At 36.9% G+C, this 25,997-nt stretch overlaps 1 long non-coding RNA gene across 1 annotated transcript in view; it reads left to right on the top strand.

The window, feature by feature from the left end:
* The first annotated feature begins 3,272 nt into the window (after positions 1-3,272).
* LOC144615120 (uncharacterized) overlaps positions 3,273-25,997 on the top strand; it is a 34,781-nt gene continuing 12,056 nt past the window's right edge. The window contains exons 1-2 of the long non-coding RNA XR_013553584.2: positions 3,273-3,498; positions 12,579-12,685. This is a non-coding gene — a long non-coding RNA (uncharacterized LOC144615120). The remainder of the gene's footprint in view (positions 3,499-12,578; positions 12,686-25,997) is intronic.

Genomic DNA, 25,997 nt, shown 5'->3' with positions numbered 1-25,997 from the left:
CATTTTTAATTCTTAATAATTGTTGAATCCGGATTCAACAAAAACAAAAGTACAGAGATTCACTGTCCTCTACTTTAGATATGTTTAAATGCTTTTTGTATAAATTTTCTTTTAAAACATCATTCCAGGTGATCTGATGGTAACAATCACAACAACCATTCTCCTGAGTCAATAGATAGCATTACTGTGTGCAGTCTTCTGTCAAAGAGTCTAATACTGGCCTGATACCTGGGACGCACATTTCTTCCTGACTCATCTTCACCCTCCGTCTGTAATATATCAATAATAACATCACTTCCCAGGGCTTTCTTTGTGTGCCTCCTATAGAATAATACAATAATACATCAGCTATCATTTGTTTAGTCTAAGTGGCAGGAATCATGCTTTAAATATTTTATTTCATCTAATACTCATAGTGATCTTATGAGGTGGGTTCACATGTTTTCCACAATGTACAGAGACGGATTAGAGACTTAGAGACGCTGAACCAATTACTCAGTGCCACATGGTTATTATAATAAAGAGCCATGATTTAAACCCATGACCGAATCTGTCCAATCAGCAATAACAACAGTCTCAGTGAAGTAACGTGGTAAATTGCACTTCACTAAACCCAGAGAAAGCATTAAGTAGGAATTGAATGACTAAACGGTAGATCTTTTAATATCACTGAAAGCAGTAAATATATATTGAAACACTAAAATACATACAGATAGATTGGTATAAAGCTGTAAATATTCAGTACTGCTACATTTCTTTGATTCCATGTTCATGAGTTAGGAATATGATACAAGAAGAACTTTAAACAAAGCAGAGAACTGTAAGTCAAAGTTAAGAATGTGTGTAACTGCTTGATATTAAGAAGATGAGAAGAGGGGCGCCCGGGTGGTTCAGTTGGTTAAGTGTCCAACTTCGGCTCAGGTCATGATCTTGTGGTTCACAGGTTCGAGCCTCAGGTTCAGGGGTTCCAACCCCATGTCCGACTCTTTGCTGACAGTTTGGAACCTGGAGCCTGCTTTGGATTCTGTGTCTCCCTCTCTCTGTCTACCCCTCCCCTGCTCTCACTCTGTCTTTCTCTCTCTCTCTCTCTCTCTCTCTCTCTCTCGTTCAAAAATAAATAAACATTAAAAAAAAAAAAAGATGAGAAGAACATTTCCCCATGCAGACTTTAACAAGCTATTTTTTTCTTTATTTTTTCCTCATTTTTAAAGTACTTTCAGTTTGATGTTTTAATCTTGAGTTTTTGGTTGTGTGATTTGGGATATTCTGAACTTTTTTATTCTTTGTTGGCTATGATCAGAATCTTTCAAATTACTTTTTATATTTCTAGAAATGCCTGGCAAACTTGAGATGATATATGGCAGTAGTTTAAATGCAAGTTTCTGTTTTGGAAAGTTCATTAGAAATAATTTTCATTCTAGACTTATTACTTATTGTTTAAATAATTAGCTCTTGACTCTAATTGAGATCAGTATCTGTAAACTATATTTGCAAATAATTTTCATAAATTTTATTAGTTTACATAGTCATCTTCTTGTCCCAAAATTTCCAGAATGAAAATTAACACCATGTGATACACAGTTTATATTGTCTTTTAGCTATCCAGCATAATGCTGGTGAGCAGAATAAATGTTTATTATTACTTAAATAATAATAATAAATAATGTATAATATAAATATTATAATAGAATAGAAAAAATATAAATATATAATAATATAAAAATAATACACATATATAATCATGCAATATAAGAAATAATATGAAATAAAGAATAAATTTGGGGCACCTGGGTGGCTCAGTTGGTTCGGTGTCCTACTCTTGGTTTCAGCTCAGGTCATGATCTCATGGCTCATGAGTTCGAGCCACACATCAGGTTCTACACTGGCAGAGCGGAGCCTGCTTAGGATCCACTTCCTCTCCTTCTCTCTCTGCCCCTCCCTTTCTCGTGCTCTCTCTCTCAAAATAAATAAATAAACTTTTTTAAAAAGCCATTAAAAGAAATAATAAATTTTTAATCTTCAGAATAAATACAGAAATAAATATTCAGAACAGAGCAAAGAAAAAGAAGTTACAGTGATCCATAATCTGGGTGAAGAGTCCCTAATTCTTTACAAATGATTGCCTCATTAAAAAAAAATGAATAGGATGAAATTGTTTTCAATGTCAAGTTTTACAAAAACCAACTTAAACTTTTGAAAGTTGGTGTTACAACTTCTCCTGAGAGCAACTTTTGAAAGGCTTCTTATCTGATAACAGTAAAATGACTGTTCAGAGAATAGACATAGAATATCTCCCAAATGGAAGACAAGTACCCAGCAGTAAAGTCACCTGTTCCTTCCCAGCAGTAAAGTCACCTGTTCCTTCCCGCTGAGTTGGGCTGGCGCTACCCCTCCAGCCGTCCTTCAAATCCCCGGGGAAATGCGGTCCATTGATCCACCGCTTTCCCACCATCTCTCTCTATCAAGCTTAGATCACAGGGCCTAAGGATCTTGACTTCTCCCCTGCAAACACTCTTACTCTTATCCTTCTCTTTTCCCTTAGCATTCTTCTGGCAAGACCACAATTGTAATCATATTCTTCCTTCTACCACTCTTGCCTCTTCCGAGAGGTGGCTGAAAGTTGCTGAAGAAAAGCTCATGACCACAATCATTAGTCGCACTTTAGTAGAGTGAATGACAGAATTGTCAGACAAACACTAAAGATCCTCCCATATTCCACGGTAGACTTTTTTTCCCTCACTCTTTTAGACAACTATTTCAAATTTTCTACCTCCTCAAACTTCTGTTTGAGGAAACTCAGCTGATGAGAAACTCAGCTGATGACTTCATACTTCCTTAGTAAATGAGATACAACCAGATGAAAATCATCTCTTCCTGTACCCACAACATTTTTTCGCTCACTGTTTTACCCCTTATGGGTGATCCATTTATGAGTAAATAGATTGAGCTAAATTAAATGAAACTTTTTATATAATGGAAAAATGGGTACAATTCCTACGGAGGCCAACCATTAGGACTTCATTCTTGCCATTATGCCCTTTCTTTCCTGCATCATCAGTTTTTCTGTATGTTCACTAGCTGTAGGCATAATTCTCTAAAATAATAAAGGAAAGCAATCTTGAAAATTGTGAAAATCTCAGAAGAAGAAATAGGCATTCACATATAGGAAGAATGCTGAAACATGCTGATGGATCAGTGTAGCACTGACCGATTTGCCCCGTGTAATACCAGAGTCACCGAGTATTGCTGTTTAATTTTTTTGCAGATGCTGAGTTCCATGAATCTGTGGTGTAACACCATATATTCTGTCTTAGTCTGTTTAGGCTACTGTAACCAAATACCATAGACTGGATGTTTTATAAACAACAAACCTTTCTCACAGTTCTGGAGGCTGAGAAGTCCAAGATCAAGGTGCCAGCAGATCCAGTGTCTGGTGAGAGCCTGCTTCTTGGTGCATAGCTGGCCATCTTGTCGCTCTCCACTTATATGGCGGAAGGGGTGAGGAATCTCTCTGGGGTCTCTTTTATAAGGGCGGTAATTACATTCATGGGGCTCTACCCTTATGATTTAATTATCTCCTACCTCCAAATACCATCGCATTGAGGATTAGGTTTCAACACGTGAATTTAAGGAGGACACAAAAGTTTATGGCATATTTTATCCATCCAAATTAGCCCACTTCATTATTTTCTGTTTTAAATAGTCCTCAGTCAAATGATCCGAGGATCAAAAGATGCAGTGATGTGATACCATGTTTACTAGAAAGATTAAGAATCTTTAGGAATAATAATTGTAATCAAAGAAGCAGTAACAACAATTACTCCTATTCATTGAGGTATTTACTGTGTTCAGGGAACTGAAAATACTTTGCAAATACTTTGCACACTTACATACACTTACAGAATAAACTTTGCAAAATTTAACTGATCTCTAAACGTGGCCTGTGCTCTGAAAAATTTGAGATGGATAAAACTTGGTCTGTTTTGGAGCAAGTTGCTACATTCTAGCTGGAACTTAGTGAGTTAACCCCAAGCCATCTGGAACATTCAGCTGTTCAGAATAACTCATTTCCAGGGAGCTCTGTATAGCTGAAGACTTACTGTATAAGTTTTCACATAATGTGAATAGAAATGTGAGTATTTGTAACATTTAAACACTCACAATTTCCATAAATGAAAGAAAGTTCAGTATGCGATTTATCATGACTCAGTTTTTTTCTCCCTCCTCAGAACAGTACTTGCATATTTTGGGTAGCTTTTGAATAGGTACCGCTGCAAAATGCAGGAGGTGACAGTTAAACATACGTTTCAGCATTTACAGAGGGTGAATCATGCTCTTTCCCAGTCATTTGGCTTTTCAAGATCCCTGTTAAAGAAAAGATGCAAAAACTCTCTCTTGTGGCTCTTTGATCAGTCACCAAACTTGTGGCTTTTAGAACACATCGGTTTTGAGAAGCTTTTCATGAAGCACCTTGAAACAGCTTGCCATGGAAATGGGAAGAAAGGAAGGCAGACGCCTGGAAAAGAAAATTTTTCTTTTAGTTAACATATCACAGAATGGGCTCTGTGCCCAAACTTGAGACTTCGGAGTTCTCATTGACATTAAAAAAGTTTCCTTTTTTTTTTTTTCTTGTAAGGCTGCTGGATTGTTCCTCAGATTCGAAGAAAATTTTTACTCTTGTTCTTGTCCTTTCTCATTTTTTGCATCTTTGTTTTGTAGGCATGTTCCATGTAAAATCTGTACCACTTTTTTCATGTTGAATAATTATGTCTCTCTGGATGTTTCCAGAAAGGTTAGATCTAATGAGTTCCTAAGAAAACACATGCAATAGTAACTTTCTTATCAGATATAAAGTGGTAGAAGACAGAGTTAGAACTGTCTTTCATCAAGGTAATATTTAGAGCTGAGCATATCAACATTTCAGCTCTGCAAATCCTAAGTTTGTTGCCAGACAGTATCTGGAGATTGTTTGGATGTTTTGATTAAATACAGATTCCTTGAGCTTCTTTTCTAACAAAACCAGAATTCTTTTCTTGTTCTTTGTTTTTTCTAGTTAGGTCTTATGATAAATGAGATGTCGAATTAATGACTCACATCACTGAATATAAAGAGTCTCTTTCATGATTGTAGTCACCTAAATTCACATATCCTACAGTTTATAACCTAACACACAGTCATGATGCTTAACAAATAAGCATTGGAATTTATACAAAATAATTGTTTGATAGAAACAAAACGAAACAAGGAAAAATAAGCGGCATTTTTTAAGTTCATAAATTATATTTTTCCAAAATCGTGCTTTTCTGTGTGCAAACAAGAAAGGATATTCTTGGTACATTTAACCAACACTGACTGAGTGCATCCTGTGTTCCAGACACTGTGGTAGATGCTGGGGATACAAACAGAGTATCCACCCAGGGGACTTTATGGTGAAATCAAAGAAAGGACAGTGATATGATGAAGGCAATGAAGTAAGATGCAAGCTAAGATAATGATGTTCAGAGAGGAAGACAGAGAATCCCAAGCAGGCTCCTCACTGTCAGTGCAGAGCTGGATGCAGGGCTCGAACCCACGAATCCCAAGATCGTGACCTGAGCCAAAGTTAAGAATGAGACATATAACCAACTGAACCACCCAGGCACCCCCAAAAGAAGTCTTTTGAAAAGAAAGATAAAGAAAATGGGGAAATTATCTGATGCTATTACAAACCAAAATAGCAGAATGAGACTTTCTAACAGGTGACCAGATCTGAATACCAACCACCAGTCTATGGAAGACTCTAGGTAAAGCAAACTTCGCAGTGCAATTTTTTTGTGGGTTTCGTGGGGGGAGGGCATTCGTGGCAAACTGGAAAGCATTGGGAAATAGAATTCTTGACATGGACAAGAAAGTTTTCCCATTGGAAACAATTAAAAACAACAGAATTGTTTCCATGTGGTAGTTATACCCAAGAAGACTGTCCATGAGCTCATATGGAATAGTCCCAAGGACACACACAAAAGTACTCAGTGAGGTTTTAGAGGGGATAGAAATTAGCAGGTGTGGATATGCATTGATAAAACAAATTATTGCTGAAAATGTGACCCCATTCATCCTTAGAAGCTGTCATGGCCTGAAGGAACACTTAACCATCTAAAAGCCATGCATAAAACAAGAACAAGAGGCAGTGAGGGTGGGAAGTTGATTGGGGACCAAATTATTGTTGGCTCTACAATGCCATGTTGAGAATTCTTAATTTTGTCTGTCAGCTTTGATAATTTTGTATGAACAGATTTGAATATTTTAAATATTTATTTTTGAGAGAGAGAGAGATTGAGAGAGAGACAGAGAGGGAAAGAGAGAGACAGACAAAGAGAGATAGAGAAAGAGAATGAACAGGGGAGAGACAGAAAGAGAGGGGGACAGAGGATCCAAAGTAGGCTCCACCCTGACAGTAGACAGCCAGATGCAGGTCTCGAATTCACGAACCACGGGATCATAACCTGAGCCAAAATCAGACACTCAACCGAGTCACCCAGGCACCCAGAACAGATTTGAATTTTTAAAAGATAATCACGACAGCAGTGTTGAGAATGAATGGGGTGGAATAGTGAGTCAGAGCAGTGAAAGCCGCACAACACGGCAGTAGTTGTGGAAAAAAACAAAATGAAATAAGAGTTGTTTAGGAGTATGAACATGGATGGGTTGAATGTGTTTAACAGGAGGGATCGAGGGGGTGAAATATAAAAAGAAACATACATGGCTTCTGGGTTTCTGGCTTGGGCACAAGGTAGGTGGCGATGCCAGTCACTGAAACAATGATTATAGAAAAAGGGAAACATTTGGATAAAGGGGGGTGAGACTGGCTAGCACGTGCTGAGTTTCACAGATAGCTGGGTCCATACGTGTTGGTCTAGACTTCAGGCTATAAGCTGGAGTGGAAAATACAGACTTGCTGTTTTTGTCCTCTTGTGTTTTGTATGATATATTCCACTTAAATTACAATGCTGTTAATTTATACCAAGTTTGAATCCCTGGCCAAATAATTTATTATTTAATAGAGAATGTTCAGGGAAGATGAATCATGAAAGATTCTCTTTATATGGACTCGTTACTTTTCTTGATCATGGTGAATTTAAATAAATGAAAGATCTGGAAAAACGTTGTTTAAAGCTAAATTAATCCTAATGTGATCTAGGTTATTTGAACCAAAAATATTTATGTCTCATCTCACTTGACATAACATCACTCCAAGCCAATTCTTATTCCTAAGAATTCTAGCACTGTTTTGCCTAGTACAGTCAGGCATGGAACTTCTCTGGATTAGGCTTTCAGAAGTTAACCCCTTGTCAAATGACAGTAATGTAACATTGTGTGTCAGGTATACTTCAATTAAAAAAAAAATGTACTTGAAGGGAAAAAGAAAGTTGACCATATTTGGCTTTAAGATGAGGTCTTAATCAGGAAAGTATTGTGGTTAAAAGCAACTTTAGATCTCGGATCTGATCTGATTCTTAGTTGCTATATAACCTTTGTAAATTTATGTGCATTTCTGTACCTTAATCTCATTTTATGCAGAATTAAGGGTATAATAATATCTAACTTATGATGGTGTGAAAGAAATCAGTTGTGAAATAAGCTAGCCAGAAGATCTAACATATTAATAATCATCAAATGTGTTACCTATTATTAATATATAACCTTATTAATAGAATAAGGATAATTTTAAAAAAACACTGTAACAATAAAGGTTAAAATGGAAGCCTAGAAAGAACAACTGAAATACATTCACTAATGGAGAGTAAACCTCTTAGAGTCAGGAACTGTGACTTCCTTTAGTTTCTGCATTATCTGAGCATATAGTAACACTATAATAAAAGATAAAAAATTGTAGTAAAATATGAGAAGCACATTACTTAGTGTAAATTTTATATTAATATAAAAATATAAAATGTTATGTTTGGGCATCAGTTGCACTTAATAAAACACCCCCAGGTTCAAAAAGAAAAGTACAAGAAAACAAAAATAAGTAAGCTTAAGAAAATTTGTGATCGTAAAACTCATAGATTAAGAAAATAAAATTTAAAATTTGAGCTAAAGATTTCTGAAGAATATTTTGACATGTGTATACATTTAAAGAATACAAATGAAATTCAAATGCTAGTCCTCCAGATTTTTTTCACCTTTCACAGTGTAGTTTTTAAGGAGCATTCTGCCAGCAGAAAGCTGGGAAGCAGAGTTCAGTGCAGCGCGGCCTGAGTCTTTACTCAGGTCCAAAGCCTCTTGGGAATTCTGAGAAAGTTCCCAAAGCTATGGGCTTCCGCTCCTGCCTATCATAGGGAAGCCCTATCTTTGCAAGGAATGTTTTAGCACCATAAAATCAAACAGACCTGGTTTCAAACACAACATCATGAGCCCTGGAAAGTTACTTTAACCTCTTTACCATTATTTTCCTCATGCAGGAAAACAAAACAAAACAAAACAAAACAAAAAACACAAAAAAACAGTAACTTAGATTAAGTGGACAAATTCTTAGACAGAAACAATTGAAAACCACTCAAGAAGAACAAACAATCTGAATAAGCATTACAATAAAAGAGATAACATTAGTAATCACAGATTTCCCACAAAGAAAAGCCCAGGACCAGATAGCTTCACTGGTGAATTTTACCAAACATTTAAAGGAGAGTTAATACCAACCCATCAGAAAGTCTAAAAAATAGAATATGAGGGAACACTTTCCAAGTTATCTTAGGAGGCTGACCTTAACCTCATATTAAAACCAAAGACATCACAAGAAAAGTACAGAACAATATCCCTTTTAAATACAGATGTAAAAAATTCTTAAGTGCTAACACATTGAATCAGTGATATATATGTGTGTATATATGTATATTTGTATATATATGTACGTATGTATGTGTGTGTGTGTGTGTATATATATATATAAAATTCTGCTTGAGATTCTCTCCCTCTCTGCCTCTCAAAAAAGAAAGAAAGAAAGAAAGAAAGAAAGAAAGAAAGAAAGAAAGAAAGAAGAGAAAGGAAAGAAAGAAAGAAAGAAAGAGGAAAAGGAAAAAATCTTATAGCTCATATGTGAAAGGAAATTGATAGAGGCTTTCCCATAGGTTGTATATCATGTTACTACAATGATTTTGAACCTAAAAGAGAATTCTCCAAACTATCAGTAATATATTAAAAAAAACAAAACAAAACAGTAAGTTTGAATCAATCACCCTGAAAAAAAAACAACACAGAATTATCCTATTCTGTCTCTGCAGAAAGTGATAGCACATTGTTCTATAAAGGGACCTTCAAAGAATGCAGCCAAAATATGTAGAGAACTATTACAGACAAAGGACAGTCAGTTAATTAGTAAAAAAACCCAAAAACACAATTTTTCTAAATTTTGTGGTATTTGTGACACTTTCTCACTCTTTAAAGTTTATAATTTGTTGTGATTTTTCTCTCATGCAAAATAAAAAATATTAGTCATTAATTTTGAAGTTTTTTTTTAAATGTACTCTTTTTTTTAATATTTATTTGGGGGGGGGGGGGGAGGGGCAGAGAGAGTGTCACAGAATCCGAAGCAGGCACCAGGCTCCAAGCTGTCAGCACAGAGCCCTACGTGGGGCTTGAGCCCACAAACTGTGAGATCATGACCTGAACCGAAGTCAGACACTTAACCGACTGAGCCACCCAGGCGCCCCTTGAAATATTTTTCTTAAAGAGATTACCCAAGTAGCATGACTTTAGAACCCACAAAATCTGGATCTACCCATATGTGGCAATTAGCATATAGTAAGCACTACACTAGAAGAAGAGAAAAACACACTCCTTCTGGAAACTCCCATGGAGGTGTCAGCTTTTCCTCTCACTGCCCTGTCACATGAGAATGATGTTTCTCAGAATGGTGAATGTAACAAGATATGCTCACGTGGTATGAGTCAGGTCATGGGGGCTGAGTACTAAAATACACAGGTAGCACATGTATTTCTTCAAACCTGACTTAATTAAGAAAACTATAACAAAAAATCAACAAACTAGGATATCCTCATTCTCTGAGAATTGAATGCTAGGTTCCAGTGTGTCCACCTTCATCCAAAACTGGAGGGAAAAAATCCACTTGGGTTATTCTTTTTCTTCCTTTGTGTATACCCTGGACATTTTGTCAAGAATTTAAGTTTAGAAACTCTCCCTAAAGTATACATGTGGTGCCTAAAATAATCTTGTCATCACAAGTGTCTTCGGCACTATCCAAAATAACCTTCACGATACATCAGTGTCTATTATAGTTGTCAAAAGCTTTGTAGTTGTCATGTATTTAATAACCTGAATTAAGAAAGTACAGATGAACGTAGGAGGCTAACACCTCCCAGGTTTACCTTGGATATGGATGCCAAAGATATCAGAGAAAGGGGGATCAACATATGATCCCATATGAACATTTCAGTATTATTCCAGATGGTTACCCAAAAAAATTTTGCTAAGGAAGTTATATTTACATATGAGAGACCTATTTAAGTGATATTTGTAAAGGTAGGAAAAGTAACATTTTAAAAATATTATTCATTGCTTTGGGCCTTTAGGTTAATGAGAAATCCTTTAGCGCATATATGGTTTTTAGAACATGAACTCAGTGCTGATACCATGTGGGAGAAGCAAGTCCAAATGTTGAAAACATAAAGCAATAAGGCTTGCAAAAGTATAGCCAGTGGGGTTCATTCAGGAGATGAGGACTGGATGACAGATCTTCTAAGGCTGACAGTAGTCAGAGATGCCTAATATCAGCTCAAGCTGAGAAGCGACAAAGTAAAAAAAAAAAAACATCCTCTGGACTTGTCTCCCTGAGTATTCAAGCTTTACTTAAAAGCTTTAACTTTTCAAACTAAAAAGTTAGGTAAGGGTGAAATGGAGGAGGCAGGGAACCAAGCTAATATTGTAATGATAATCTCAAATAGATGATTCTGTCTCTTCTACACACTTCATTTGTACAAAAGAAGTTCAAAAGGAATTATGTAAGGAGCTTAGAAGTATAGATGCCTGAGTCACCTGTTACCCTATTTGTTGGCTTACGGCACCACATTAAACTTCCAACTATCCACGTCCATGGTCATGACTTTGGAATGTAAGCCTCATCTACCTCTCCTGGGTGGCATATTCAAGAACCATAGCTGAAAAGAAAAGTAGGGAATTATATATAAAGATCTATGCAAGGAAATCGCCATTACTACCAGAGGATGGGGAAACTTATCTGCGCTTGTGTCAGTAACATAAGAGAAGGATAAATGGAGAGAATATTTTGAATACTTAAATTTCGAGTTTTATCCCTTTCTACTTTCTTTGAATGTTAATATGGCACAGCTTTTGGAACATGGATGTCACTCAGCACTTAATCTAAAGCTTTACAGCAAAATCTAAGGATTTGCAATATTTTCATACAGACAGGAAAGAAATCTGATGGTTTTTATCCCGGAAAACAGCCTCTAAAAGTCAGTAACGTTCTTGGGTTTCACACTGCAAATAAAGTAAATGTGCTATGCTTCTTATTGTAAAGGCAAAATTCTCTCCCGCTTGGTTGCGTTCGATACAATGATGTCATTTTACTTCAGAAATGGCTATCATAAAAGTGGTCAACATGTACAAACTTCCAATTATAATATAAATAAATACTAGAGATGTCATGTACAACAGGATAGCTATAGCTAACACTACTATATGGTACGTCGGAAAGTTGTTAAGGGAGAAAATCCTAAGAGCTCTCATTTCTTTTTTGTATCTACATGAAATGACTGATGTTAACTTGACTTTTTATTGTGGTAATCATTTCACAAATCTAGGTTACCTCATCATGCTATACACCTTAAACTTACACAGTGCTGAATGCCAACGACATCTCAATAAAACCTGGGGAGAAATGGCTATTAGAATGTCGTAAGACTCAGGAAACACAGAGGTAGAGAAGGAAAAAGTAGGTTTTGTAATGCTCTTTGCTAGCTCTCTTCTTTGAATAGTCATTATGACCTCATTTCCCCAATTTAGGAAGGACTGAGTTGTACTTTGACATGCTACTATTTTTAAATCTACACATCACATCATTTAAAACATATGTTTTAATCAAATCAAGCAAAGATGTCTGGAGTGATTAGCCTGGGATTTTCATTCCTTGAATGCTCTTGGCGTGGATACTCAACCCCTCCTCTTTTACATTCCCCAGATACTATTGATTTCTCCAGTTATAAGCTTTCCATCACTCATGTTTATTTTAGCTTGTTTGCGTGAAAGCCGACACCATATAGTGACAAGAATCACATTCTGAGCCTAAATGCTTAACATTTAACAGGGATTTTAACTAAGAGACCCAACGATGCCAAGTGTAAAATAACCTGTCATTTCTGGATGATCTGCTTTGTTTTATGAGAGAAAGGCCAAAAATTTGTTTTAAAAGAAGTCTTTCCAGAAGGCGGTTGTCACAGAAGGTTGATAAAACAGAAAATCAGAAGAATTTGACCATAGCAGAACCACAGAAGTACTGTGAAATTAATACATGTCTTGTACTTGTTGTTAATTATTAAACTTCTGTCCTTCCCTCACTCTAGGTGGACAGGAAGGATATGCTATCATTTTGTGCCAGTTTGTAGACAGACATGGAAGGGAGCATTTTCTGATGTAAAAAGGTTAATGCCAACAATGCAGGTGAAGGTAGGTAAGGATTTGATTTTCTTAAACAAAATTAATGTTCTTCTACCAGGAGTGATTGATTTAAATCTGCAAGCAAGATTTAAACTTAAAACACCAAGTGAACAATCAATAAATCCAATCCATACTAGTACCTGGAGCACAAGTGTGTAATGTTTGTTTACCAAATCATTTCCTTGGCATAAGGATAGCGAAGCCACTGGGGCAGCTCGGTTCTTGAGCCAGAGTGGGGGTGGTGCCACTACTGGAACCAAAGAATTTGTTATTAGATTTCTCACAAAAATCTGGGGAAGGCGATAATCGCCTCCCCGTGTGTATTTTGCTTGAGTGTCCTCTACCCCAAGTGCATGTTCCGCCGTAACCTTGTAATACAAGCCAAGCCTCCTAACGGTCTTCGAACACACGGTAATTCACGTAGAAACAAACACTACAGCCGACTACTGCTAGGTTTCTTTGAGATGAACAGCGTATTTTGCTCACTGTGGGGAAAAGGCAGGAGGCGGCCTATTGTATGTTGTAACAGTTATCTCTGAATGAATAGAAGGAATTGCTTCCAAATGCAATAACAGAATTACTGTAGATTAGTGTAGCATTGGAGCTTTAGTGCTGAGGTAAAATTGTTTCCTCTATTGCATGACCATGATCTTGAAAGTTTTCATTTTGTTCCAATAATGGAGATGCTTGATCACATACTGAGTCAGGTAAATCACAAAGCCGACACTTCAGCGGTCCCGGGCAGGCCATAACTAATGCCAGAGCTGAGGACTGCATTAACCACAATTCGGGTGAATAAAATCCAACACAAGCTCATTTGATTTGGTTACAGGGGAATAGGGACTTTGTTCGGGAACACAATAATGTGTTTATAACATTACACAATAATGTGTTTATAACAATAACGAGAACAATAACAAGAACAACAAATGTTCTTGTTCCACACTGTGAAAAAGAAGCGCAGTTACTATTTACTGCGATCTGCAGTCTTTGATTGTTAGGGACAGCACCCCCAGTTCACCACTACTGGGTATCAATGAAAGATATAGAACCTTGTGAGGTAACGGGAATATCAATATACATTTGAGGATGAAAGAGCTGAGGGACGGCAGCATTATAGTATCAATTACAATGACAAACGTGTGGCTGCTTAAAATTTTTAACTTGAAACATGGAAAGGGATTGCGATTCAGTGCAACACATGAATAGCCTATGGCTTCAGCTTTGAAGGGAATGACCCACTTTTCTTTTGTGTGTACTCAACCAAAATTAGGTAGCACCTTGCGTAAAATGTTGATAAATTTTAGATCGGATCAAGCAATACAAAGTTGAACAAAACTATAACTTCACCCTTTAAATGTGCATATTGGAGAAGAATGATCACCTTATGTTAGATGTGATTTAGGTAAGAACCAGACCTTTCTGGCTTCATGAGCTCATAGTGAAAGTAAGAGTCAGCAGATGACAGAAGATGGGAAATATTGCTAACAAAAACAACAATAACAACAACAACAAACAAGCTATGTAAACACCAGCAAAACTAAAGTGCCCTTTGTTTAAAATTAGGAAAAAAAATCCAGGGAAACAAATAAGAAAGTCATTAAAGAACATGATTTTATTATTACCAACTGCATCCCAATTGGTATCCCATCTAACCACCCCAATCCACAAGATTCTGTGGTTAAAGAGGCTTAGGGATTGAACCAATGAGCCTTCCAAGGTGAGTTAGTGAACAGAGGAAGTTTTAAATGTGTTAATCTTAAGACATAAAATGCAATTGCTATACTTTGCAGTTAGAAATTGGGGTTTGTTTTAAGGGTATTAGAAGATACTAGAATCAGGGGACCTAGAACTTCCAACTTCTACTTCTGGTTTCCGCCCCTTGTTCCATATGAGACTCACAAGGAGCCGTGAACTCAGAGGTAAGGACAAACTCAATTCAATTTGCCCTAATTCTTGTTGGCTAGCCCCCAATGTCCTGTCACCTGGACATCTGGGCTGAGCACTTGGCTTAGACTCATGACTCAAGAGGAGTCTCTGGATCCATTTCTCTCCATCTTAGTTGCACCTCTCACCAGTACCACAGTTGGTGCTCACAAATGAAGAAGGCATTCGAGGGTGTTGCCATGATACCTCAATCTGGGAAGTTGGTACATTTGACTCCATCAGTATTTCCTTCTGACCAATCAAATTAACTCCACCTTCTCCCCAAACAGAGGATGGGAGTTGGGGAGGGCAAGAAAGGGACTAGAAGAAAAGAGGCTCCAGTGGAAAAAAAGTTATGCTTAAAGCTCCTCTCCTATCCAGAGGCCAATGACTCCACATAGAAAACATGCTTAATTCAATTCCATGAGCAGCTAGGTTCTATCACAAAGGGAAAGGGAGGAAGGTAGAGATACGACATGGTTCTTATTCTCAAAAAGACTCAGGTCTAGCAGAAAATGATCTCTAGCCATAATATCATGTAATAAATGTTTTATGTCTTTATAAATCAATTTACATAGGAAATCCAAGGAGGGAGTTATTGTTTCTGCTCTGAGTATGAGGGTGGTTAGAAATGACTAAAGCATAGACATTTGAGAAAGGTATTTAAAGACAAAAAGTAATTTTAGCAAATTATTGAGATTAAAGACATAGTGTAAGGGGAAGGGGGAAGGCAAAGAAGGCAATAGAAGTTAAGGTAAGGAGATCTGAAATTACATAGCATAGATGCTTAGTACTCTGGCTAGAGATCTGGGGGAAAAGGAGGAACAGGAGACAAGTGCAGGCACAATTCACAGACTCTGGAGGTTCAGCTCCAGAGCACTGCAATAAAGCAGATATCACAATAAAGCAAGTCAAATGAATTTTGGGGGTTCCCAATGCATGTAAAAGTTATGTGTACACCATACTGCTGTCTATTAAGTGTGCAAAGCGTTGTGTCTAAACAATGTATGTACCTTAATTAAAAAATGCTTTATTGCTGAAAGTGCTAACCATCATCTGAGCTTTCAACGATCATGCTTGACATTGATGGCTGCTGACTGATGAGGATGGTGGCTGCTGAAGGTTGGGGTGGTTGTGGCAATTGTTTTTCTTGTCTTTTATATATATATATATATACATATATACATACATATATATATACACATATATATGTATATATATATGTATGTATATATGTATATATATGTATATATGTACATATATATACACACACAAACATATATATATATATATATATACACATACATACATATATATATATATATATATATATATATATATATGTTTTCCAAGCTTTTATTTAAATTCCAGCTAGTCAACATATGGTGCAATATTAGTTTCAGGTATAAAATTTAGTGATTTATCACTTAGATATAACACCTGGTGCTTATCACAACAAGTGCTAGCCTTAATCCCCATCACCTGTTTAACCCGCCCCTCCAAAAACCATCAGTTTGTTCTCTAGAGTTTAGAGTCTGTTTCTTGGTTTGTGTGACAACTTCTTAAAATAAGACAATGAAGTTTGCCACACTGATTGACTCTTCATGAATATTTTCTCTGTAGCCAGTGGTGCTGGTTGGTAGCATTTTATTCACAGTAGAATGTTTTGCTCATAGTATACCTTCTTTCAAATTAGGGATCAGTCTTCTGTCACTTTATTCACTAAGTTTATATAATATTCTAAATCCTTTGGTATCATTTCAACAGTTTTCATAGCATCTCCACCAAGAGATTGCATCAATTCAGTCACATCTTCACACTTGTAATTTATACTTGTGATTCTAGTTCTTTTGCTACTTCCCCCACATCCACAGTCACTTCTCCACGGGGTTCCCACTGAAGTCTTTAACCTCTAAAAGTCATCCATGAGGGTTAGAGTCAACTTCTTCCAAACTGCTGTTGATGTTGATATTTTTGACCCCTTCCTATGAGTCATGGACGTCCTTAATGGCATCTAGAATGGAGAATACTTTCCAGAAAGTTTTCAACTTACTTTGCCGAGATCCACCCGAGAAATTACTATCTGTAGCACCTATAGCCTTATGAAATGTAGGTCTTAAATCATGAGATGTGAAAGTCAAAATTATTCCTTGATTGATGGGTTGCATAATGGATGTTGTGTTAGCAGGCATAAAAACAACATTAATCATTGCATATCTCCATTGGAGCTCTTGGATGACCAGGATCAGTAATACTTTGAAAGGAATCTTTTTTTCTGAGCAGTAGGTCTCAACAGTAGACTTAAAATACTCAGTAAGCCATGTTGTAAACAGATGTGTTGCCATACAGTCTTTGTTGTTCCATTTCTAGAGCACAGGCAGAGTAGATTTAGCATAATTCTTAAGGGCCCTAGGATTTTCAAAATGGTCAATGAGCACTGGTTTCACCTTCAAGTCACCAGCTGCATTAGCTCCTGACAAAAGAGTCAGCCCGTCCTTTGAAGCTTTGAAGCCAGGCATTGACTTCTCTCTAGCTATGAAAGTCCAAGATGGCATCTTCTTCCAATCTATGGCTCTTTCATCTACATTGAAAACCTGCTGCTTAGTGTAGCCACCCTCATTCATTATCTTAGCTAGATCTTCGGGAGAACTTGCTGCAGCTTCCATATCGGCACTTCCTGCTTCACCTTGCACTTGTATGTTATGGAGATGGCTTCTTTCCTTAAACCTCATGAACCAACCTCTGCTAGATTCACACTTTTTTTCTGCAGCTCCCTCACCTCCCCCACCTTCATAGACTTTAAGGAAGTTAGGCCTTGCTCTAGTTAGGCTTTGGCTTAAGGAAGTGTTGTGGCTGGCTTGATCTTCTTTCCAGACCACTCAAACTTTCTCCATATCGACAATAAAGCTGTTTCGCTTTCTTGTCATTTGTGTGTTCACTGAGTAACACTTTTAATTTTCTTCAGTAACTTTTCCTTTGCATTCACAATTTAGTTGTTTGTCATGAGAAGCCTAGCGTTCAGCCTGTCTCTGCTTTCAATATGCTTTCCTCACTGAGCTTAATCATTTGTATCTTTTGACTTAAAGTGAAAGACCTGTGACTCTTCCCTTCACTTGAACACTTCGAGGCCATTTTGCAGTTATTCATGGGCCTAATTTCAATATCGCTGTGTCTTGGAGAAGAGGGAAGCCTGAAGTGAGTGAAAGGGGGGAACGCCTCATCAGTGGAGCAGTCAGAACACACACATTTATTGATTAAGTTTGGCATCTTATATGGGTGCAGTTGTGGTACCCCCCCAGACAATTAGAGTAATGACATCAAAGATCACTGATCACAGATCACCACAACAAATATAACAATAATAGAAAAGTTTGAAATATTGTGAGAATTTCCAAAATGTGATAGAGAGACAGGAGGTGAGCAAATGCTTCTTGGAAAAATGGTGCCAATAAACTTGCCTGACACAAGGGTGCCACCAACCTTGAATTTGTAAAAAAAAAAAAAAAAAAAAAATGCAATAAAAAAAGGGGATGAAGCACAATAAAATAATATATGTCTGTATCTGGAAATGATCCAAAAAAAGTATATCATTAGAGTATTAGAGTATACATCAAGTATACCTTGAGTATTCTGCTAAGAAATTGAGTTTTATCTTTGATGATGATGGACATCATGGAAGACCCAGAAAGCTAATGTATAGAAGTATGAAAACCATGGTTGCTTCACAGCTAGAATTCAGTATTTGTTGAATAACTACTATGTGCCTGGTACTGTGCAATTTGAGTGCTTTGTGGGTTAGATGGTCAAGCCCTTTTCTGTGATTTCCAACTGTAAAATGAACCATAACCAGAAAACTTAGAAATGCATGCTTCTCATAAAAAAAGTGACTAGGAAACTGAGTGGTATCTTTTTGAACTACTGGCTGATCCACAGCAATCTAAAAATTAAAACAAAACCATTTAAAATGCAATTAAACAACCAAGAGAAAAAGCCTCTGCTTTTTTGTGTGTTTGTCATTGCATTTTCACCATTACCTTCTGCTTCATAGATGTGTCGCTTATGAACAATAATGCACATGAAGGTACTTTGTAAATATGCTCCAGATGTTAGTCAGGGTTATTTGTCTCTGACTAGAAACTCCTAGGTGCTGAGTTTTACTGGACATCACTGCTTAGAAGGCCCCCTGTCACTAACCTCTAAAATCCTCAAATTAAGCTGTCCCCCACCTCCCCAAATCTGTTTTATTCTGTTTTTTGCTCCAGATGATGGCACCAATACATTAAGTTGCCTAAGCAACAAATTTCGTTGCTCATTAGGATCTTTGGAAGCCCTAAGCACACTATAATGGCACAGCCACACTCCTACTAAACAAATATTTTTAAAAAAAATCCGTAGAGTACATACTCTAAGGAAGTCCAACAACATTTGGATTTTTCCCATAAGGACAACTTGAATGTCTTTTTTGAACTCAATAATGTCAAATTATTCCAAAAATATTTTTAATACCTCTACTTTGCTGGTAGTCTCACTGTCTCCTGAGTAATCAGCATTGTTGGACCCAACACCCTCCACACTCTCTCCGTTCAAATCCTTTACAGCTCCTAACTGGTTAACTTCCTGTTCTGTTCTTTAAACTTTATCTTTATCCCTCCCCATGCATCCTTCAGGGTTTCCAGACTAATCTCTGGTAAACACAGATCTGATCATATAATTTCTCTTCTTCAAACCTTCCATGGTTCCGATCATCAGCAAAGCATCTTCTCCTTTGCTTTAACCGTGAAGGAAATTCTGAGGAAATAACCTTCTTGAAGTTCTATCAGCAAATAGAACTATAGAACAAATAAATAAAAATGAATAAGTAAACAAAATCAATCATTTCTAAGGGGAAAAGTGTCTTATGATTTCATCATTTTAGAAAGTAAGAGTTTAGAAAGTAAGAGTTTGTTCGTAGCACCCGCATTCGGCAGTCAAAGAGAATGGCATTGTTTCTGTCAAAAGCTGTTGGAAATGGCTGTTTAGAAAGCATTTTGATAATGTATTAGTAATAAAAGGAATTTATGGATTTATCAGAGTTAATGTATATGCTATTAAAAAAAACAATAAAAAGATCTCAGAAACCAAGGTTCTAATTGAAAAAAGGACATTTTAAGCACTTCCATATTATCAAAACGGACACCAAACAGAAGAAAACAAATTTGAGATAATACCATATTGTCTGATTACAATACAAGTAAATTTTAAATAAATAAGAGAGAACTTTTTTCAAGTTTAATTATTTATTTTGAGAGAGAGAGAGAGCACATGCAAGCTGGGGAGGGCCAAAGAGAGTGGAAGAGAGAGAATCCCAAGCTGGGTCCACACTGTCAACACAGAGCCTGATGCGGGGCTCAATCTCACATACCATGAGATCATGACCTGAGCCAAAATCAAGAGCCAGATGCTTAACCCACTGAGCCACCCAGACACCCCAATAAGAGATAATTTTAAAAGACTCACATATTTAGAGAGCTTAAAACTTCTGAATAACTAATAAGTCAAATAAGAAGTTATGATGGAACCTAGAAAATATTAGAACTAATGGTAAAGAGAATATTGCATACCAAAATTTGCTAGATGAAATCAAACTGATTCTGAAAAGGAAATTGTGAGCATTTTTTGCAATTGCTTGAAACTAATTTAAAAAACAGTTAACAAACCTTTTTTAAAGAAGGTATAAAAAAACAGAATAAGCTAAAAATAGTAGAAGTGAAAATATAATAAAGACTAAACAATGATACAGAAAATAAGATAAAAATTATTGATTTTTATTATTTATTATTGATTATTAAATAAGAACAAAATTAAGATCATGAAATAGGAAGAAAAGCATGTGATAGAACAGACAAAAATCATAATATATATATAATAATATTTAATACATAATAATATAATATATAATTATAATAATATAATACATAATAATATATAATATATTGTCATATAATTATATATAATAATATATGTGTTATAATAATATATAATTATGTATAATATTAAATATATATATTTTTAAATGTTTATTTATTTTGAGAGAAAGAGAGTACATGCATAAGTAGGGGAAGGGCAGAGAGAGAGAGGGAGAGAGAAAGAAGCCCAATCAGACTCCTTGCTGTCAGTGTAGAGCCCAATGCCGGGATCTATCCCATGAATGGTGACATCATGACTGGAGCCAAAATCAAGAGCCAGACCCTCAACCAACTGAGCCAATCAGACACCCCGTTTCATAATATATTTTTAATATTAACTTCTAGGAGCTAAAATGTGAGGAGAAGCCACAACAAAGCTTGGAAAATACTGAAATAACTTGTCTAAGCTAATTAATATGTGATCATTGTAAAAATGTTATAAAATACTTGAGGTAAGTCCAGAATTAACTCCTTTTTCTTAGGAATCTTTCCAGGTAATTTTAGTCTCACTAGTGGTATAATGTGTATATGTACATGTCTGCACATATAGCCACATGATCTGTATGTGTTGTTAACTTGAATTGCTTTCCTGGGAAGTATTGTGCTCTATATTTCTGCAATTTTTTCATGTAACAATGTACCTCAGACATTTTTCTTACATTAGTACATATAGATTTACTCCATTAAAAAAAAATCATCGTTTAGAATTCTGCCTAGAATGTGTACCATAATTTATGATGGGTATTTAAGTAATTTCTAGACTTTCAGTATTGCAAAGTGTTGCAGTTAATATCCCTGAACATATATCTTTGCACATTATAAAGGTTTTTCTGTGAAATTGATTATTTGAACACACAAGTAACTCATGCTAATTGTTTTCAAGTATAAATTGTCGTTAATGTGCAAAAAATACAAGTTTAATTATCTGAATCCTTAATAACCTTCTTGAAAGCTTTATATATCCTTCAAGCAGAAAAAACAAGTAGATGATAAAATTGTCCCCTGTCTAGACTCAGGCGACGATGGCGACATTTGTTTTCAATTATTAATTAAACACACATGAAGCCCTTTAGATGAACAGGTGATATGGTTATTCTTAGATGTGTTGCTTGTTTACAACAGGGACATATTTAGAGCCTGAGATCAAAGTTCTAAAGCTGATTTCAAAATAGTGGCATTAATTGTGCTAAGGCCTGGGACCCTGGGGAAGCAACTGGGAGAGAATGAAAATGACATAAACGACAACAAAGTCACATCGTTTTGTCATTGCTTATAAACAGACCATTACTGACCATTACTGTAATCAAATCATTACATCTTTACTCAAACCAGTGCATTGGTGCTGGTAAAGGTACAAAACCAAAACAAAACAAAAAAGAAAACATTCTCTGCTATTGTCTCAAGGAAGAGATACAGTATGTGTATGTGAGAGGGTTATATTATCACTCATCCATTAATTCTTTTACTTGAAAAACATTTCTTCATCACCTACTATATGCCAAGCTCAGTGCTAAGCAGTGAGCATATAGTATTAAACAAAATTTCATATTATCCCTGGCCTCACAATGTTCCCTTGGATGTGCCATTTAGCCACCATAGTAATTTGAATATTTTGGCATGTACTCTTTCCCCACTATTTTCACTGCCCTATCCTAGCTCAGGATCATTATCATTTTATTCCAGAACTATTATTTTTTTATAAGTGTTCACCCTGCTCTCAGCCCTAACCTATTAACCCACTATTGTTGAAAGTTTTTTCCTAACACACCATTCTCATTATGTTCTTTCATTCAAAAACAGTTCCTCTGTGTTGTCTACAATGTTCAAAATGTATACATGCCAGAACTTCCAAAATTTCCCCAGTCTATCCATCCAGCCTGCTAGGAGATACCTACCTCCCCCACCCAACACACACACACAAGCTTCCCACTCCAGTTAGGTACATGCTCCTTACTAACTCCAGAAATATGCCTGGGACATTTTTGTGTCTGAATCTTAGTTCAAAGTCTACCTTCCATTGTATTTCCTCTTTTATTTTCAATTATCTAGATCCCACTCATAATTTAAGGCCCAAGTTAAGCCGTAACTGAATAAAGTTAGTTATCTTGTGCTTGTTGTATGATAAGAACCAAGTTGAGTGCTGGGGTTAACAACAAATACACAAAGTATGGTGTGTTCACTCAATGACAAACATAAATAAGCAATTGCAACACAAAATGACAAATTTAAAGACATATAGAGGTTACTGTGAAATTAGAGAGACAGCTAACACATTTAGAGGCATGAGTAGGAATAAGGAAGGAAGACTTCTTGGGAGAAGTTACTCTCAAGAAGAGTCTTAAAGGCTTAGGAGGAGTTGGCCAGGTGAAGGGACTAGGGACTTTCCAAGAAGAGGGGTCAGCTTGAGCAACCACATTGGCAGGATAAACAGCACAGCATATGAGTGGGATTACAATGAATTCAGTATTGCAAGAGAGCAAAGCATGAGGTGGATGGTCATGTAAAATGAGGACAAAGAAATGGACCAAATGATGTGGAACCACCAGCAAGTTTTGTTGGGGATATCATAAGATCAGAATCCAATTTGGATACATTCTTCTGTCCATTGTGTAAAGATGAGTTTGAGCACGTAGTCTTAGTGGCTGGGAGACCAATGTAGTATTCTAAGGCTTTCATTAAAGAAATATAAGTAGTTATACTTCTTATAACTTATAAGAGAGGGAGGGATTCTCTCTCTGCCCCTCCCCCTCAAAATAAATAAGCTTAAAATAAAAAATAAAATAAATAAATAAGGTTCCTGTAGGACAAGGGGGTAGAGGTGACTGGGAGATTCTGGACCACTTCAGAGCTAGAGAGAGAACTGAAGCATTACTGACATGATACCACCAGGATTACTACAGTGTATTACCACCTCTGGTGGCAGTCAACATTGGTATGTGGATTTGCTCAAGGAACTGCAGAAAGTGGAAGAAATGTGAGTTGATGGCAGAAACTTGAGGAACATCAACACTGAAGATGTAAACAGTAACAGCAAAATTCATGGAAAAGACGAAGGAGTGCTCAGAGATGTGTAGCTGATTAAAGACAGACTGGCAGAGTCGTGTAATGGAAAGCTAGAGTGGAACGTGTCAAGACAAAGGGAGCAATGAACCTTGTCAGATGCAACGGACACATCTATCCAATTCAATGGGCTGGTGGCAGGAAAAGCCAGACTTCGGTTTATAAAGAAGTGAGTAAGACAAAGAAGAGAAAACTTAATCCCACGTTCAAGAAATAGTAATGACAGGAAAGAGGAGAGAGAGGCTGATATAAGAACAGCATGTGGTGAAGGGAAGATCTTTATTTAGGATGCAAGATATTTGTTTGCTTATGGTTTTTTTTCAAATTTTTTATGTGATTATTTTTGAGAGACAGAGAGAGAGGGAAGTAGAGGGAGAGAGGAAGAGAGTCAGAGCACGAGCAGGGGAGAGCAGAGAGAGAGAGGGAGACACAGAATCCGAAGTAGGCTCTAGGCTCTGAGCTGTCTACACAGAGCCTGCTGCGGGGCTCGAACTCAGGAACCATGAGATCATGACCTGAGCCAAAGTCAGAGACTTAGCTGACTGAAACACCCAGGCACCCCTGTTTACTTACGTATTTAAACTATTATGTTTCTCTAACACAGAAGTGAGGCTGAAGATCTAAGATAGAGAAGATAATTGGTGGAGGAAATCATAAAAGAAGGCAATTGACTCCGTGCACCAATGGGAAGGGAAAGACCAGTTTGTTCTCTAAGACTAAAAGGAAGGAGTTGAATTGTGGGTATGTAAATAAGTGTATAGATAAAGAGAGCAGAATTGAGGAAGAGCATGTGTGATGATCTCATCTTTCCTCTGAAAGTAGGATATTTTCCCTAAAAGTGGTCCCAAGGAGCTCTATCTCCATTTGTACTCCTATGGCACTATTTTCTGAAAGATTCCTTAAAAATGCTCTAGAGTGCCTTTTGTTTCTACATGCACACACACACACACACACACGCACACGCACGCACACAATCTTTAACCAAATTACTTACTTTCTTGAAAAATTACTATTGGTCATATTGGCTGTCACATATGCCCAGAGTGGGCTTACTCTATGACTGAAGAATAAAAATAGATTCAGTAGTAAATTCAAGCCCTCCAGATATCACAAAACAATGTATAAGATTGCAAGATGAAAAATTAAAAAGAAAACAAAAGAATAAATAGTAGAGAAGAAATTAAGAATCACTGCCTATTTTTGGCACATTAGAAAAATGAACAATTCTAGGGGTTTTTAATTCTTTGAGATTTTTCTGTACTAACTAAGATGGAAGAGAGAGAGCAGATGGAAAGAGAGAACAGAAAAATACAAACCTAGAAAAATAAATATTATTTTGCTACTCTATGGATCCTCCACAACATGGTGCTTGGCATATGGCAGGAGTCAAGAAATAGATAACTAATGGGCTGATATAAACACTGATAAAGGAGTCATATATATGATTCATACAGAAACATGTAACTCCTTAACAATGGCATGATCACTAATAGTGAAGGAACCTCAGAGAATTAGAAATAATTAAGGTAAGAACTGGAGCAGCGCTCTATGGATATCGTGTACCCCTATGAAAGGCCATGTGATAGCCCTTCCTGACCCCAAAGCCCCTGGGTGTTTTGACAGGCCTTATGAATATATCGCCAAGTGCGAGGCTGTGGATGGCCGACTTGCACCTGCTCTCAGATCCCACCCAGCAGCACAAGGGCCCATGGGAAATAGGGCCAGACCTGTTTGGCTTCAGCTCAGCGTCCACTTCTATCGACAGCCATAAAACTCAAATAGAGTCTAAGGAAGTGAGATATTTGGTAAACAGGAAAACGGGATTGCCATTTGTCCTGGTTTCACACCAATGGTGGGAGCCAATATAGTTGATCACAACAAAATTTTCCCTTGATAGCTTCACTTGACATCTTCAGTGACCTGCCTGGAGTCTGCCAGAAAACATGCATTGTATGGCCAGAGAAGTCTGTGCTTCCTCTTCCCTTCACTTTGCCATCCTGTTAAGGGACTGACAAATATTAACTAACATGCTCAGGCACATCTTGTTCCTGTGACAGTTCTGCTCACTGAAGCTAGGATAAGATAAATATAATACTGTATTATATACTTCAAAGTTACTAAGAGGCTAGATCTTAAATGTTCTCACCACAAAGAAGAAATAATAATGATATGGGCACCTGGGTGGCTCAGTCGGTTAAGCCTGGGACTCTTGGTTTCGGCTCAGGTCATGATCTCCCGGTTTTGTGGGGTTCAAGCTCCACACTGGGCTCTGTGTTAACAATGGGAAGCCTGCTTCCGATTCTCTCTCCTTCGCTCTCTGCCCCTCCCCCGCTTACCATGTCTCTGTGTCTCTCAAAAGTAAATAAATAAACATTAAAAAAATTAAAAAGAAGC

Source organism: Panthera onca, chromosome F2, assembly GCF_046562875.1.
Source record: "Panthera onca isolate mPanOnc1 chromosome F2, mPanOnc1 haplotype 2, whole genome shotgun sequence".
Taxonomy (NCBI): domain Eukaryota; kingdom Metazoa; phylum Chordata; class Mammalia; order Carnivora; family Felidae; genus Panthera; species Panthera onca.
This window is presented reverse-complemented; position numbering and strand designations above follow the sequence as displayed.